Source organism: Schistocerca cancellata, unplaced genomic scaffold, assembly GCF_023864275.1.
Source record: "Schistocerca cancellata isolate TAMUIC-IGC-003103 unplaced genomic scaffold, iqSchCanc2.1 HiC_scaffold_1104, whole genome shotgun sequence".
Classification (NCBI taxonomy): Eukaryota; Metazoa; Arthropoda; class Insecta; order Orthoptera; family Acrididae; genus Schistocerca; species Schistocerca cancellata.
This window is the reverse complement of record NW_026047103.1, coordinates 5,049,465-5,068,524: the sequence shown is the minus strand read 5'-3', so window position 1 is coordinate 5,068,524 and position 19,060 is coordinate 5,049,465.

The window sequence follows — 19,060 nt, the reverse complement described above, 5'->3', positions numbered from 1 at the left end:
CTACGGAAGGCACTAACTACTAGTAGGCATAGTTAGCAAATGAAAGATTTTAATAGAGAACAAACAGTGTATTTACCTTAATAGTCATAAAAAGTCATAATATATACAGCAGTTCATGACATCCATTTTTACAAATTTCGAAACTCCGCCATCTCTCTCCCCACATCCACCACTGCTGGCGGCTCACCTCCAACTGCGCAACGCGACGCGCTGTTCACGTCCAGCTGCCGCTGCCCAACACTACAATGGCAGACAACAATGCAAACTAGCCACAGACTGCACACAGCACAGCCAGTGATTTTCATACAGAGAGCGCTACGTGGCGTTACCAATAAGAAAACCTAAACAGCCTGCTTACACGGTGTCGTAGTGCCAACCTATGAACTTGCACCTACGCCGTGGCATCGTACCTACCCATACCACAGAAACTCATTAATACGACTTGTTTGATTGATTGCCCAGCGAAATGACTACGCCGGATTCCTAGATACCACATATTTGGCGACGAGCAAAGTGAACGAATACCACAGCCACAACCCAGAGCGTGGCTGCCACAAATTTTCTATTGTCTTGGGCTTTTGTGTTTTGCTGGCGCCTTTATTCGACCTTGTCTTTTCTTTGCAGGGTTGTGTTTACATGTTTTGACAGCACTTTTTTCTATTCAGAGTTTTGAGGTGGGTAGTGCAGAAATTTTCTTTTCTTGGGTGCATATTTTTATTGCGTGCAGTGACTGTTTATTGCATTTGCCTATTCCAGAATGAGCAACTCACCTCACCCACCCTACTCAGACGCCTCAGTGATAGATGCAACGCGGCTAACACGGATGTTTCAGTCTCAGATGCAACAGATTGCCTCTCTTCTCAATACGGTGCAGCAGTTACTAACCAACCAAGAGACTGTTGCTCCGAGTGCAATACGGCCTTTTCGCCATTTTAACGAAAAAGGAGAGGGATAGCTCGAGTCGTTGCAGCAGTATGAAGCCCACATCATTGCTTATGGAGTACCATGTATTATGAAACTGTATTATTTTCTGTCAACGGTAGGAAGTGCAGTTTTTCGCCTCATTCAGAAATTGTTCCCTAACGCCACTGAGTGAACTTTCAAGTGATCAGGTTGTGGATTCTTGGCAAAGGTGGAAAAATGGACCCCTGCTGGTATTATGGGCCCCCTACATATTTGGATGTACAGGCCACTAATTCTAGCGGAGAGCACATGAACTACTAGAACTAGTTGCCAAACTTCACTGTAGAGTGCGCAGACGTAGTAGCTGTCATGGTTTGTGAGTAGTTGTGCTGTAAATTTTTCCGCTGCCATCAAAAGTTTGAAACGTTAGTGTTTACTTGAATAAAACTCAAATTTCTAACATGTTATTAGTAAAACTAAGGTAAGGTACGTATTTGGCTTGTTGTTTGGATGCCGTTTTACATTAATTAACGTCGGTTGCGAACAAAACTAACCGTAGGCAAAATCGTTTTTCCCAAGATGGCGAGGGTGGATGTATGGGCCCCATTTGCTGCTGGTATTATGCGCCTCTTAAAATCAATCAGATTTTATGGGACCATATACAAATATTGCTACTCTTTTTGTTTCAGATGCCTCGAAGACATCTTGTACCCCCAAAAAAATTTAAACGGCAATCGTGGGACACAGCAAATATGGCAAATGCTATTGTAGCTATTAAAAAGAAAAAAATGGGGTTGAAAAAAGTGGTTAAAGTGTACTCTGTCCCTCGTTCTATGCTCCAAAGGCTTTCACGAATCGATAAAACGGCCGAAGAAATAGTTAAAATTAAACTGGGCCGTCCACCGGTTTTACCACAGGGACTTGAGGGCGGACTGGTTAAATATCTTCTCATTATGGAATCCAAATTCTACGGCCTTACCAGAAATGACGTCAGGCGCATGGCCTACCAGCTTTGCACAAGAAATAAAATCCCTCATCCATTTGTAAAGGGCGAAGTTGCTGGTCGAGCTTGGTTTGACCATTTCATGTCACGGCACAAAAATATTCTGTCTGTTTTGAAGCCATCCGCAACTTCTATTTCACGTGCTCATGGGTTTAATAAACAATCTGTCTACAACTTCTTCAATTTACTTGAAGCTGCGTTCAGTAACTACAAATATCCTGCGGACAGAGTTTTTAATGTAGACGAGTTAGGCCTTAGTGTCGTTCAAAGCAAAATTGCTAGTGTCATCGGCCTGAGGGGAAAAGTTGACGACGCTGTATATCTATTTTGTGAAGTGGTTTTTTCAAAGGACAGAAAAGGTGAACTTTGGGTCCAGTGTATAGCCTGTGAGATGTGGGCTCACAACGAATGCGCTGGATGCGAAAAAGATGCTTATGTGTGTGACTATTGTAAATAGACTAGGCGTAGGCTGTGAAAATCATCCCACCAGTAGACGAATTAACAATGTTGAGAGTGAGTCTTTCTTTCATTATACACAAAAAATAAATAAAATTATTTTTTCAAATTTTTGTTTCTTTTTATATCAAAATACCTTGGGGCCCATATTACCAGCACAAATTCTTGACGCAACAAAATGCAGACTATCAGGAAAAAAAAGTTTTGTTTTAAATATTAAATAGTTGAACCAAAACATGTCGTAAGTATTGCAGGACATACTAGAGAAATGTTTTATGTTAATTTCAGGTGATTATAATAAAAATAAAAGGTGTTATATAAAAAAAACGAAGTGGGGACCCATTTATCCACCTTTACCTATAAATGTAATGGCAGCTTGGTACCAGTTCTTTCATTGCAAGAAAAGGTCAGAAAAACTTATCGCATGTGCGTGACAGATTTGCACGGTACGGTGAGGAGATGTAAGTTCAATTGTGCTTGGGCTGCGTTATATTCCAATGAAATGTTGCATGATAGGATAGTGTACAATGTAATTGATGTCAAACTTGGAGAACAGATTTTGAAAGAGACTGATCCACCATTTCAAAACGAAGTGCCGATTCTACATCATTATGATTCTGGTGCTGTATCGGCCGATAAATGTGAGCAGTCACCAATTTGTCAGGTTGGGTCATGCCTTGCATGTGACCTGCCCCCTACGCAGCAACATCACTTGCGCGCCAACCCGAGTAAACAGTTCTCTACACAGGCGAACAGAATTAAGTCACGCCCTCGGTGCTATTCACGGCACTAACGGCAAGACTTCCCGTCCAGACAAACACTGTGATACACTTGTGGAAAGAAAGGTCCAGTAAAGTCCGTATGTTTGCAACAGAACAAGCATACGAATTCCGCCCATTCACAAAAATCTAGTCTCAAGGCCCATGTAATCAGTACAGTCTATTCAGAGCCAGCTGCAGGCATTAGCAAATCTAGCAAGCAAACAGTTTCTTCAACTCTACACCATTCCAACGAACTTTTTGTTCATTTGCATATTAGTGGAAAACGTGTGAAATTTTAACTGGACGTTGGTCCCTGTGTTAGATTACTGAATAATCACATATATGAACTGTTACACTTCCCACGCCTGTTTAAAACTGGCACGCATCTGATGGCTTACAAAGGACAAGATATTCCTGTTCTCGGAAAATGTACTTCGCCTGCCACATATCGCTCGTATAATTGAACTGTGGCTTTCACTGTGCTACAATCGCGCGACTGTGAGAACATATTTGGTCTGGATTCATTTGATTTCTTTGGCTTAAAACTTCATGACAATGTGTTGTCAGCGACTGCATTCAATGTCAAAGATAGTGTAGCTAGTTTGCTAGACGAATTCCTGAACTCTTTCATGAAGGTTTAGGCAATGCTAACAATTTTGTTGCACAAATTACTATGAAAGACAATGCTTAGCCGAAATTGTGCTGTGCCAGAACTGTTCCCATTACATTACGGGACAAAGTCACTGCTGACCTTCAATAGTAGCAAGATAGCGGAGCTATTGCACCCACACAAGCCGATCACTAGGCAAGTCCACTGGTCTTGCTCCCCAAACCTTGATGTAACATTCGCCTGAGTTCCAGTATTTTGGTCATGTCATAAACAAAGTGTACATCCTCTTCAGCCACATTTGTTAGCCATAGCCGCGCGGGATTAGCCGAGCGGTCTAAAGGCGCTGCAGTCATGGACTGTGCATGGGTGTGTGTGTGTTTGTCCTTAGAATAATTTAGGTTAAGTAGTGTCTAAGCTTAGGGACTGATGACCTTAGCAGTTAAGTCCCATAAGATTTCACAAACATTTGAACATTTTTTGTTAGCCAATGGGACTTGCCAGTTCGTCGCAATGTCACGTTATTGCAATCAGTCTTAGGGAAAATGAACTATTATATTCGGTTCATACCGAATGCTGCCCAAACACAGCGCCATTGCATTGCTTGTTGGGCAAGAACGTCCCCTCTGTTTGGGCAGATGAGTGTCAAGAAGCTTTTCAGAAACTTAAAGATGCACTGCTCAGTGATCGATGCTTGGTTCACCTTGATCCTGACAAACCAGCTGCGTTGTAAGTGGAACGCTTCTTCTTACGGAATTGGTGCAGTGGTTTCACACAGTATTGGTGATAAAGAGAGGCCTATTGCTTTCGCATCAAAAGTGTTCGTCAAAGCTCAGTGTAACTATGTACAAATAGAGAAAGTGGCATTGGCTACTCTGTATGCTGTCACCGAATTCCACCACTATTTGTATGGCAGAAAATTCTACTTAGTAACGCATCACAAACCGTTGCAGTCGAGTTTCATTCGATAAAGCCGGTTCCTGTACGCACTGCCCAAAAATTGCAAAGATTGGCTTTATTGTTATCTCAATACCAGTACGAGATTGTGTATCATCCGACAGCTCAACATAGTAATGCGGACGTACTTTCACGTCTTCCGATTGGCTTGATACAGACTTTGACGCTTCTGATGCATCTTGTCCCATCGATGTTCACGATTATGACTTGCTTCATTCCTTGCCTCTGAACTACAGTAAAAATTACTGAGGGCACGGAAGCTGATTCAGATTTGAAAATTTTGCTAACATACATACACACATCTTGGCCTCGCTGTCTGCATAGCATGAAGTATTCTTTAGTGCGCCGATACTTTGCACGTCGGCATACCCTCGTTATATAGCAAAGTGCGACTGCTGTTCAAAATGACAGTGGACAGACACAGCTTTGCAAAAAGAGGTGTTACAGTTACTTCACCAAGGACACTGGGGGATTGTTCGCACGAAACAGTTAGCGAGTCGACACTGTACTTGGCAGGGCATGGACACGCGAATAGAACAGATGACGTCACAATGTCACGCATGCACGGAAAAACATACCGCTCCGCCACAAAAATTTTCCACTTGGCCTAAGTCGCAATCACCATGGCAACACGTGCACGTTGACTTTGCGGGACCTTTTTGGAACATTCGTTTGTTGACTGTGGTAGACTCTTACAGCAAGTCTCCTTTTGCTGTGCCAATGAGCTCGACTACGTCACGTAGTACGGTTCAGGCGTTTATAAAACCACAACTCTGTGGAATGATCATACGTTTATTAGTCGTGCTGAATATTATTCTTGTAAATATGTTGTCAAGTTACAAATGCTATTTGTTATTAAAGAAAGAGAATACCCATGGAATGTTAACATTTTCTAAGTAGACACGCTGGCCTAGACAGGGAAAAGCTATTGTCAAAGAGTATAATAGGCCGGCCCGGGTGGTCGAGCGGCTCTAGGCACTACAGTCTGAAACCGCGCGGTCGCAGGTTCGAATCCTACCTCGGGCATGGTTATGTGTGTGATGTCCTTAGGTTAGTTGGGTTTAAGTAGTTCTAAGTTCTAGGGGACTGATAACCTCAGAAGTTAAGTCCCATAGTGCTCAGAGCCATTTGACCCATTTGAAAGAGTATAATAAACTGTAAATGTATTATCGTTGGGCATGCGAGGGTGCCAAAAAGTAGCAGTTCGGAGTGACGAGGAGACTGTTGTTATCGTTGGACGTGAGCATTCGCCGGTGTGGCTATGCAAAAGTGCGTAGATAAAAAGTCTGTTTTCGAGGTGCGTAGCAGTGAAAACTGAAATGGTTGTTTTGGCAGATGTTTAATATGGGCAAGCTAGGTGTATGGCATTTATTGGACGCAGTACAAATGCATCAAGAGTACTTTGGGCCCTTGTTATTGGCTGTGGTATGGCAAGAAGATAATCCTATGCCCTATTTTACCGCTAAATGAAGCCGCCCGACAAACCAACGGCATCATAAAGTGAAGTAAGATCCAGACTTTTTATAACCAGAAGTGTAATAGGTTGACCAGCGTAATTGGAATGTCATTGCTTAAATGGAATGGTTTTCGTGCATATAGTCTCGTAAATAATTTTCCTAAGTCGTTGCACAAGTAGTATCCATCCTATCGCTTTGTACGAACCGATCCATCAGAAAATGAACTGAAAATGAAGTGAACATTGATCTATTAGATTATTAAAACATAATTTTTCCTAGTTTTGGACAATTACGTAATAATGAAATCTTTCGCTGTAGTATGAATAATTTTAGAAATAGTACGGTACAAAAGTCAGTATTAATTAATTTGCAAAAAAGAGTAACTCTCATAACAAAAAACTGGTAGTAAACCTTACGTACCTTAGACACTGAATTTCACTTTCAAAACACATTTTCTGATTTTTAGCTTGAGTCATAATTTATAACTTTTATTGTAAAGAAATATCAGAGTAACTGCTAGGTAAATGACAGTCCTCACCAATGAATAAATTCAAACAAGCTTTCTGCTTGCTACAATTACTGTGGTGTCACCGCGAGACACCACACTTGCTAGGTGGTAGCCTTTAAATCGGCCGCGGTCCGTTAGTATACGTCGGACTCGCGTGTCGCCACTGTCAGTGATTGCAGACCGAGCGCCGCCACACGGCAGGTCTAGAGAGACTTCCTAGCACTCGCCCCAGTTGTACAGCCGACTTTGATACCAATGGTTCACTGACAAATTACGCTCTCATTTGCCGAAACGATAGTTAGCATAGCCTTCAGCTACGTCATTTGCTACGACCTAGCAAGGCGCCTTTATCCTTTGCTTTTTATCTTGTGAAGCATGTACCGTCAAGAGAGATGTTCAACAATTGTAGATTAAAGTTAAGTATTCTACCAGTTATGTCCTGTTTTGCTAGTCTTATTTCTCTGACCTGTTCCAGACCTCACGCCAGCCTGCTTGAGCTTAAACGCGTGCCTTTCGGCTTCCTCCAAACCCCGTGAATTGGCTCCTGCCAATTAACAACAAATGGCGACGAGGATTTAACGTTCGTATTGCTCTGATTTACTTGTGTCATGGCTTCGCCACGTTCTCCAGATGTACTGTCCGAATTTTATCGCTTGCAGAATCAGCAGACGTAGGCCTTATTGGATGCCCTTGGACAGCTCGTCCAGGGTCAAAGTGCAATGCAAACCGATGCGGCAGCCGCAGCTTCACCGCTACCGCAGCCACAACACGCAGTTGCACCTCCTTTTCGTCCTTTTGATGCGGCACTGGAAAGCTGGACGGAGTGGTCACGCCAATTTGGATTCCATCTCGCCGCCTACAGAATTCAAGGTAACGAGCGGTAGCCTTTCTTATTATCGTGTGTAGGCGTCCAACCGTACCGTGTGATAGTGAAATTATTTCCCCGACGCGACGTAGCAACTCTGTCCTACGACGAAATTTTGTCTGCATTAGATGCATATTTCAGTGAAACAGTCAATGTAGTTGCCACACGGTATACGTTCTTTCGTACAAAACGTGCGGCAGGTCAGACTAATACGGAGTGGGTTGCAACCTTAAAAGGCCTTACTAGGGATTGTGCTTTAGAGAGTGAATGTGGACTCCCTTATTCAGATACTATGGTGCGTGACGCAATTGCACAGAACGTTTCTGATGTTCGTATACGGGAACAGATTTTGAAACTAGTCAATCCCTCCCTTCAACAAGTGATGGACATATTGGCAGTGTCAGTTCACGTTGAACGAGACAGTCGCTCTTGTCGTCTGCAGGACAATAAACTTTTTGTGGACTTGGACATTCACGGCACAGTAATACCATTCCAGCTCGACACCGGAGCTGCAGTTTCCCTACTCAATCACGACACGTACAAACAGCTGGGCAAACCTCCGTTGCGTGCCGCAAATGTTAAGCTAACTAGTTATTCCGGACAGCATATCCCTGTGTTAGGACAGTGCAGCCTTCTTGCAACATTCAAGGGACAAACAAAACTTGTGTCATTTTACGTCCTTCGTTCTTCTTCTGCAGTGAACTTGTTTGGTTTGGATTTGTTTCAGTTGTTTAACTTGTCTATAGTAAATCAGGTCCTATCAGTGAACCAGAATGTGCCTTCAGCCAGTGTTTCTCGTCTCTGTGACGAATTTGCGGACATTTTTGCACCGGGCCTTGGTTGCGCTAACAACTATAAAGCACATTTGGAACTGAAAGTAAACGCGCAACCGAAATTTTTCAGAGCGCGCAATGTTCCCCACGCATTTCGTGATGAGGTCGCAAAAACGTTACACGATTTGGAATCACAAGGTGTAATTGAACGTGTGCAGGCTTCTCTCTGGGCTCCACCCTTCGTTGTTGTTGTTGTGGTCTTCAGTCCTGAGACTGGTTTGATGCAGCTCTCCATGCTACTCTATCCTGTGCAAGCTTCTTCATCTCCCAGTACCTACTGCAACCTACATCCTTCTGAATCTGCTTAGTGTATTGATCTCTTGGTCTCCCTCTACGATTTTTACCCTCCACGCTGCCCTCCAATGCTAAATTTGTGATCCCTCGATGCCTCAGAACATGTCCTACCAACCGATCCCTTCTTCTAGTCAAGTTGTGCCACAAACTTCTCTTCTCCCCAATCCTATTCAATACCTCCTCATTAGTTACGTGATCTACCCACCTTATCTTCAGCATTCTTCTGTAGCACCACATTTCGAAAGCTTCTATTCTCTTCTTGTCCAAACTAGTTATCGTCCATGTCTCACTTCCATACATGGCTACACTCCATACAAATACTTTCAGAAACGACTTCCTGACACCTAAATCTATATTCGATGTTAACAAATTTCTCTTCTTGAGAAACGCTTTCCTTGCCATTGCCAGTCTACATTTTATATCCTCTCTACTTCGACCATCATCGGTTATTTTACTCCCTAAATAGCAAAACTCCTTTACTACTTGAAGTGTCTCATTTCCTAATCTAATTCCCTCAGCATCACCCATCTTAATTTGACTACATTCCATTATCCTCGTTTTGCTTTTGTTGATGTTCATCTTATATCCTCCTTTCAAGACACTGTCCATTCCGTTCAACTGCTCTTCCAGGTCCTTTGCTGTCTCTGACAGAATTACAATGTCATCGGCGAACCTCAAAGTTTTTACTTCTTCTCCATGAATTTTAATACCTACTCCGAATTTTTCTTTTGTTTCCTTTACTGCTTGCTCAATATACAGATTGAATAACATCGGGGAGAGGCTACAACCCTGTCTCACTCCTTTCCCAACCACTGCTTCCCTTTCATGCCCCTCGACTCTTATAACTGCCATCTGGTTTCTGTACAAATTGTAAATAGCCTTTCGCTCCCTGTATTTTACCCCTGCCACCTTCAGAATTTGAAAGAGAGTATTCCAGTCAACATTGTCAAAAGCTTTCTCTAAGTCTACAAATGCTAGAAACGTAGGTTTGCCTTTTCTTAATCTTTCTTCCAAGATAAGTCGTAAGGTCAGTATTGCCTCACGTGTTCCAACATTTCTACGGAATCCAAACTGATCTTCCCCGAGGTCGGCTTCTACCAGTTTTTCCATTCGTCGGTAAAGAATTCGCGTTAGTATTTTGCAGCTGTGACTTATTAAACTGATAGTTCGGTAATTTTCACATCTGTCAACACCTGCTTTCTTTGGGATTGGAATTATTATACTCTTCTTAAAGTCTGAGGGTATTTCGCCTGTCTCATACATCGTGCTCACCAGATGGTAGAGTTTTATCATGACTGGCTCTCCTGAGGCCATCAGTAGTTCTAATGGAATGTTGTCTACTCCCGGGGCCTTGTTTCGACTCAGGTCTTTCAGTGCTCTGTCAAACTCTTCACGCAGTATCGTATCTCCCATTTCATCTTCATCTACATCCTCTTCCATTTCCATAATATTGTCCTCAAGTACATCGCCCTTGTATAAACCCTCTATATACTCCTTCCACCTTTCCGCTTTCCCTTCTTTGCTTAGAACTGGATTGCCATCTGAGCTCATGATATTCATACAAGTGGTTCTCTTCTCTCCAAAGGTCTCTTTAATTTTTCTGTAGGCAGTATCTATCTTACCCCTAGTGAGACAAGCCTCTACATCCTTACATTTGTCCTCTAGCCATCCCTGCTTAGCCATTTTGCACTTTCTGTCGATTTCATTTTTGAGACGTTTGTATTCCTCTTTGCCTGCTTCATTTACTGCATTTTTATATTTTCTCCTTTCATCAATTAAATTCAATATTTCTTCTGTTACCCAAGGATTTCTATTAGCCCGCGTCTTTTTACCTACTTGATCGTCTGCTGCCTTCACCACTTCATCCCTCAGAGCTACCCATTCTTCTTCGACTGTATTTTTTCCCCCCATTCCTGTCAATTGTTCCCTAATGCTCTCCCTGAAACACTCTACAACCTCTGGTTCTTTCAGTTTATCCAGGTCCCATCTCCTTAAATTCCCACCTTTTTGCAGTTTCTTCAGTTTAAGTCTGCAGTTCATAACCAATAGATTGTGGTCAGAATCTACATCTGCCCCAGGAAATGTCTTACAATTTAAAACCTGGTTCCTAAATCTCTGTCTTACCATTATATAATCTATCTGAAACCTGTCAGTATCTCCAGGCTTCTTCCATGTATACAGCCTCCTTTCATGATTCTTGAACCAAGTGTTAGCTATGATTAAGTTATGCTCTGTGCAAAATTCTACAAGGCGGCTTCCTCTTTCATTCCTTCCCCCCAATCCATATTCACCTACTATGTTTCCATCTCTCCCTTTTCCTACTGACGAATTCCAGTCACCCATCACTATTAAATTTTCGTCTCCCTTCACTACCTGAATAATTTCTTTTATCTCGTCATACATTTCATCTATTTCTTCATCATCTGCAGAGCTAGTTGGCATATAAACTTGTACTACTGTAGTAGGCATGGGCTTTGTGTCTATCTTGGCCACAATAATGCGTTCACTATGCTGTTTGTAGTAGCTAACCCGCACTCCTATTTTTTTATTCATTATTAAACCTACTCCTGCATTACCCCTATTTGATTTTGTATTTATAACCCTGTAATCACCTGACCAAAAGTCTTGTTCCTCCTGCCACCGAACTTCACTATTTCCCACTATATCTAACTTTAACCTATCCATCTCCCTTTTTAAATTTTCTAACCTACCTGCCCGATTAAGGGATCTGACATTCCACGCTCCGATCCGTAGAACGCCAGTTTTCTTTCTCCTGATAACGACGTCCTCTTGCGTAGTCCCCGCCCGGAGATCCGAATGGGGGACTATTTTACCTCCGGAATATTTTACCCAAGAGGACGCCATCATCATTTAATCATACAGTAGAGCTGCATGTCCTCGGGAAAAATTACGGCTGTAGTTTCCCCTTGCTTTCAGCCGTTCGCAGTACCAGCACAGCAAGGCCATTTTGGTTAATGTTACAAGGCCAGATCAGTCAATCATCCAGACTGTTGCCCCTGCAACTACTGAAAAGGCTGCTGCCCCTCTTCAGGAACCACATGTTTGTCTGGCCTCTCAACAGATACCCCTCCGTTGTGGTTGCACCTACGGTACGGCCATCTGTATCGCTGAGGCACGCAAGCCTCCCCACCAACGGCAAGGTCCATGGTTCATGGGGGGGTAATTTTGCAAAAACCTTCCGGAAAATTGAGACTTTGTGTGGACTTCAAGGCAACGGTGAATCCACAACTAGTGACTGCCACTTTTCCTTTGCCCCGCCCGGAAGATCTTTTTGTCAGACTTTGCCCGGGTAAATATTTTTCGAAGTTGGACCTAGCAGACGCGCACTTGCAAATACCGGTGGACGAAGAATCCCAGCGCGTATTGGTGGTTAACACGCATTCGGGTATGCATCCGCCCCTGCATTGTTTCACCAATATCTACAAACTGTTTGTGCGTCGGTCCCTACTGCAGCAAACTGTCTGGACGATATTGTGATCTCCGGAAAGACGGAAGAAGAACATTTAGCCAATCTCAGAACGTTATTTCAGGTCTTGCTACAAAATGGTCTTCGCTTGCGGAAGGACAAATGTGTATTTTTTGCTCCTGATTTGCCATATCTGGGACATGTACTCAATGCCCAAGGCATACATCCCAGTCCCGAGCACCTCCGTGCCATACAAGACTTTCCTTCGCCGCAGAATTTCAAGCAGCTACAGAGTGTGCTGGGAAAAATAAATTACTGTAATAAATATGTGCGCCACGCTTCTTCCATTTCAGCTCCGCTACATCGCTTACGCCGTAAGGGTGTTCCGTTCGTCTGGACGACGGAATGCGAACGCGCCTTTCGCCAGTTGAAATCGGCATTGCTTTCCAATACTTGCCTTACGCCATTCGATCCCTGGAAGCCCCTTTTGTTGATGGTGGATGCGTCGGATTTCGGGATCGGTGCTGTGCTTGCGCACAAAGATGGTTCGCGCGATCGCCCTATTGCCTTTGCGTCCAAATTGCTCTCGTCTGCGCAACGCAATTATTCACAGATCGAGAAAGAAGCATTGGCTCTCGTTTTTGGTGTTACAGAGTTTCATGATTTCTTGAATGGTCGTCACTTTACCATCATCACAGACCACAAACCTTTGATATCGCTTTTTCATCCGACCAAGCCTGTACCTCCACGTACAGCGCAGAAATTCATTCGCTGGTCTATTTTCCTCTAGCAGTACCGCTACGATATCTTGTATCGTTCCACTGCTAAGCACGGAAACGCCGATGCGTTGTCCCGTTTGCCTGTTGCTGAGGATAGAGCATTCGATTCCACTGAACTTGCTTGCATGTTCATTGATTCGGAAACCGATGATGTGGTCGAATCGTTTCCGATTGATTTTCGCCGTGTAGCTACAGCTACAGCTGCCGACCCTGTCCTTGTTACCGTTTTGCGTTTTGTTGGTACGCAATGGCCCTTGTCACAGTCATGGATCGAGGATCCGTTGGTTCGCCGATTTTTTGCTCACAAGGAGGGACTTTTTGTACGACGTGGTGTTTTGCTGTTGCGTCCAGATAATGATCAGTCCAGGGTCGTGGTCCCACGTTCGTTACAGTCTTCTGTCTTAAAGCTTCTCCACCGAGGACATTGGGGTATAGTGACAACGAAACAACTTGCTCGTCAGCACTGTACATGGTTCGGAATCGATGCCGCGATTACGAATATGTGCTCTTCTTGCAAGGTGTGTGCCGTACAACAATCCGCACCACCGCGGAAATTCTTTGCATGGCCGAAAGCCACTTCCCCTTGGCAACGCTTGCACATCGATTTTGCTGGTCCATTCTGGAATGCTCGATGGTTGGTTCTGGTAGATACATTCAGTAATTTTCCTTTTGTTGTCCGGATGTCTTCCACGACGTCATCTGCCACCATCCAAGCGTTGTCCGCTATCTTTTGCATTGAAGGTCTCCCAGAGACTATTGTTTCCGACAATGGCCCACAATTCACGTCCGCAGAATTTCAGTCATTCTCCAAGGCCAATGGTATTCAACATCTGACGTCCGCGCCGTTTCCGCCCCAGTCAAACGGTGCCGCTGAACGTTTGGTCCACGCTTCTGCCCCCCCCCCCCCCCCCCCCCCCGGCCGATCAACCGTTGTTGCGCTCCATATACGACGACAGTCCGACGCTTTGGAGGGAGGAATGTTACGGCTTGAAGTTAAGCTCTGGCACGCCAGTCTGGAACGATGGAGAAGAGATGGCTGTGAGAAGACGTCAGCCAATAGCACTCTGACCGGACCTCCCTCCAGGACCACAACGCGACAGCAGCGGCCCCAATTTGAAGACGAAATAAGGGCCGCGACCGATTCGTGACGGCCAAGTTCAGTAACAGCGTCAACTCTAGTTACATCGCTTGTACTCTCTATGTAGCACGGCCTTGGAATTGTGTGTACTGAAGAAGATTACTTATTTCGTATGTCGCCCTTTGCTCACGACTCATCTGTGTAGTAGCAAAAGTTAAGTATTGTATCTCTTCCTATTGTATTAAAAGTCATTAATACGACTCTAGCGAACCGAGTAGACACCACAAATAATTACAGGGAAACTACACTCCTGGAAATTGAAATAAGAACACCGTGAATTCAATGTCCCAGGAAGGGGAAACTTTATTGACACATTCCTGGGGTCAGATACATCACATGATCACACTGACAGCACCACAGGCACATGGACACAGGCAACAGAGCATGCACAATGTCGGCACTAGTACAGTGTATATCCACCTTTCGCAGCAATGCAGGCTGCTATTCTCCCATGGAGACGATCTTAGAGATGCTGGATGTAGTCCTGTGGAACGGCTTGCCATGCCATTTTCACCTGGCGCCTCAGTTGGACCAGCGTTCGTGCTGGACGTGCAGACCGCGTGAGACGACGCTTCATCCAGTCCCAAACATGCTCAATGGGGTACAGATCCGGAGATCTTGCTGGCCAGGGTAGTTGACTTACACCTTCTAGAGCACGTTGGGTGGCACGGGATACATGCGGACGTGCATTGTCCTGTTGGAACAGCAAGTTCCCTTGCCGGTCTAGGAATGGTAGAACGATGGGTTCGATGACGGTTTGGATGTACCGTGCACTATTCAGTGTCCCCTCGACGATCACCAGTAGTGTACGGCCAGTGTAGGAGATTGCTCCCCACTCCATGATGCCGGGTGTTGGCCCTGTGTGCCTCGGTCGTATGCAGTCCTGATTGTGGCGCTCACCTGCACGGCGCCAAACACGCACACGACCATCATTGGCACCAAGGCAGAAGCGACTCTCATCGCTGAAGACGACACGTCTCCATTCGTCCCTCCATTCACGCCTGTCGCGACACCACTGGAGGCGGGCTGCACGATGTTGGGGCGTGAGCGGAAGACGGCCTAACGGTGTGCGGGACCGTAGCCCAGCTTCATGGAGACGGTTGCGAATGGTCCTCGCCGATACCCTAGGAGCAACAGTGTTCCCTAATTTGCTGGGAAGTGGCGGTGCGGTCCCCTACGGCACTGCGTAGGATCCTACGGTCTTGGCGTGCATCGTGCGTCGCTGCGGTCCGGTCGCAGGTCGACGGGCACGTACACCTTCCGCCGACCACTGGCGACAACATCGATGTACTGTGGAGACCTCACGCCCCACGTGTTGAGCAATTCGGCGGTACGTCCACCCGGCCTCCCGCATGCCCACTATACGCCCTCGCTCAAAGTCCGTCAACTGCACATACGGTTCACGTCCACGCTGTCGCGGCATGCTACCAGTGTTAAAGACTGCGATGGAGCTCCGTATGCCACGGCAAACTGGCTGACACTGACGGCGGCGGTGCACAAATGCTGCGCAGCTAGCGCCATTCGACGGCCAACACCGCGGTTCCTGGTGTGTCCGCTGTGCCGTGCGTGTGATCATTGCTTGTACAGCCCTCTCGCAGTGTCCGGAGCAAGTATGGTGGGTCTGACACACCGGTGTCAATGTGTTCTTTTTTCCATTTCCAGGAGTGTAATATAACAGTTACAATAATTTAAACTGAAAACTGTAAGTAGTTCCTCAAACACCAGCAATTACATGCCGCTTGTTTAATATATGCACCATTACTTTTATCCCAGGGACACATGCTACATTTTCAGCGTTCCGTAAAAGTATCGCTAAGCGCTAGTGGAAGCACCTCGACAATTTTTACACGCAATTGTTTTATCTGAATTGCTGTTGTAATTCTGTATTATTTTGGGAACACCGGGACTCTGAGACAAAGTCGTATGCCAAGCATACTAAATGAAAATAGTCTCTTTCTGTGTAAACTGCATGACAACTCCCTTGTTCCCACATCATCAAATTCCACTGGTGTGGCCCAGTAACCAATGTTAAAACATAACCCTGTGGTTGCCCCCGTCCTGAGTGTTAATCAGTACAGGAAAAATACCTGTACTGGGGTCTTTTCAGTTGGTTACTGGATGTCACACAAATTCTGGGTACTCTCCCTCACAAATGGAAGTACAACCACTCACGTTTCGAAGAAAAGTTCTATGCACCTCCAAGTCGAGGAAAGCTATGGCAGGGAAATCGCCTGGATAAACTGCGCTCTCCATTATTGTAGCAGATGAGTTCCGCTTTGATGGAATGCAGCACCAGGTTGTGACAATATGAAAACTCGAAAGATGACGAGTGTTGGAATAGAATACAAGGTCTCAGCAAATACTCGCTGAAAGCAATGTAACCTGAGACTGTGTTCAAGACACAAAGCAATTAAAAGCATTATCTGCCAGTGAGTACTGATTAAGCAGGAGCAATACAGCAGAATGAAAATTTACGCAAAAACAGGTTTAGAACCTGGATCTCCTGAAGGATCAAAAATTAGTATATGTTCTTTTGAACATGTCCGAAAGAAGAGACACCAGATATATATATATATTATCTGTTGTTTCTGTTTTTGATTTGTTATTTGTACTCATGTTTCATTTTTTCCCTTCAATGCAGAAGTGTGTCGGGTCTCCCGACTGATTAGTAAGCTATCTCATTTGCAGACTAATTGAATGTTCCCAGTACTCTACAAATAAACCAACGTGTACCACCTGCTTTACCCATGTATGAAGCTATTTGGTCATTCCATTTCTTATCCTGACAAAGTGCTACACCCAGGTATTTACATTATTTGACCGACGCCTACTGTGACTCGTTGATATCATACTCGTAGTATACAACGTTTCTTCGTTTCTTGAACTGCACAATTTTGCAATTCTGAACGTTAAAAGCAAGTTCAGTCTTTGCATAACTTTGAAATTTTATCAGAATCTGGTGAATATGTATGCCGCTTCCTTCAGGTATTACTTCATTACAGTTAACTAAACCGTCTGCAAAACATCTGAGGTTACTTTTAATATTGTGCGCAACATGAACAGCATGGATTCCAGCACACATCTCTGAGGAGTTACTTCTACAGCTGTCGATGACTGTCCATCCATGATAACGTGCTGCGTCTTCCCAGCCAGAAAAACCTCAGTCCAGTCACAAATTCTGCTTTACACCTCATACGATTGTACTTTTTGATAACAAACGTAGATTTGGCACTGAGTCAAATGCTTTTCTGAAATCAAGAAATACTGCATCTACATGGCTACATTGACGCAAAGCTTTCAGTATGCCACATGAGAAAAATGCGAGTTGGATTTCACATGAACGATGTTTTCGGAATCCGTCCTAGTTGTCATCGAGGAGGCCATTCTGTTCCAGATATCTCATTATGTTTGCGCTCAGAATATGTTCTAATATTCTACAACAAACTGATGTCAAGAATATTGGACGGTAGTTTTGTGGGTAACTTCTACCACCCTTCTTGTAAACGGGTGTGACCTGTGTTTCCTTCCAACTACGTGGCACGATATTTGTTATAAGGATCTACGATGGATTATAGTTAAAAGAGAGGCTAGCTGAGACGAAAATTGAGAATACAATAGGTATTCCATCGGAACCAAGAGCTTTGTCCAATTTTAACTGTTTCACCTGTTTCTCAAGACCACTTATAGCAACACCTATTTCATTTATCTTTTTTTGTGGGATTAGGATTGAATTGGGACAACCCTCCCGGGTTTTCCTTTGTAAAGGGACATTTTAAATCGGAGCTTAGCACTCAGTTTGGCCTTGCTACCCCCAATGTCAGTTCCTGTCTAAATACACTCCTGGAAATTGAAATAAGAACACCGTGAATTCATTGTCCCAGGAAGGGGAAACTTTATTGACACATTCCTGGGGTCAGATACATCACATGATCACACTGACAGAACCACAGGCACATAGACACAGGCAACAGAGCATGCACAATGTCGGCACTAGTACAGTGTATATCCACCTTTCGCAGCAATGCAGGCTGCTATTCTCCCATCGAGACGATCGTAGAGATGCTGGATGTAGTCCTGTGGAACGGCTTGCCATGCCATTTCCACCTGGCGCCTCAGTTGGACCAGCGTTCGTGCTGGACGTGCAGACCGCGTGAGACGACGCTTCATCCAATCCCAAACATGCTCAATGGGGGACAGATCCGGAGATCTTGCTGGCCAGGGTAGTTGCCTTACACCTTCTAGAGCACGTTGGGTGGCACGGGATACATGCGGACGTGCATTGTCCTGTTGGAACAGCAAGTTCCCTTGCCGGTCTAGGATTGGTAGAACGATGGGTTCGATGACGGTTTGGATGTACCGTGCACTATTCAGTGTCCCCTCGACGATCACCAGTGGTGTACGGCCAGTGTAGGAGATCGCTCCCCACACCATGATGCCGGGTGTTGGCCCTGTGTGCCTCGGTCGTATGCAGTCCTGATTGTGGCGCTCACCTGCACGGCGCCAAACACGCATACGACCATCATTGGCACCAAGGCAGAAGCGACTCTCATCGCTGAAGACGACACGTCTCCATTCGTCCCTCCATTCACGCCTGTCGCGACACCACTGGAGGCGGGCTGCACGATGTTGGGGCGTGAGCAGAAGACGGCCTAACGGTGTGCAGGACCGTAGCCCAGCTTCATGGAGATGGTTGCGAATGGTCCTCGCCGATACCCCAGGAGCAACAGTGTCCCTAATTTGCTGGGAAGTGGCGGTGCGATCCCCTACGGCACTGCGTAGAATCCTACGGTCTTGGCGTGCATCCGTGCGTCGCTGCGGTCCGGTCCCAGGTCGACGGGCACGTGCACCTTCCACCGACCACTGGCGACAACATCGATGTACTGTGGAGACCTCACGCCCCACGTGTTGAGCAATTCGGCGGTACGTCCACCCGGCCTCCCGCATGCCCACTATACGCCCTCGCTCAAAGTCCGTCAACTGCACATACGGTTCACGTGCACGCTTTCGCGGCATGCTACCAGTGTTAAAGACTGCGATGGAGCTCCGTATGCCACGGCAAACTGGCTGACACT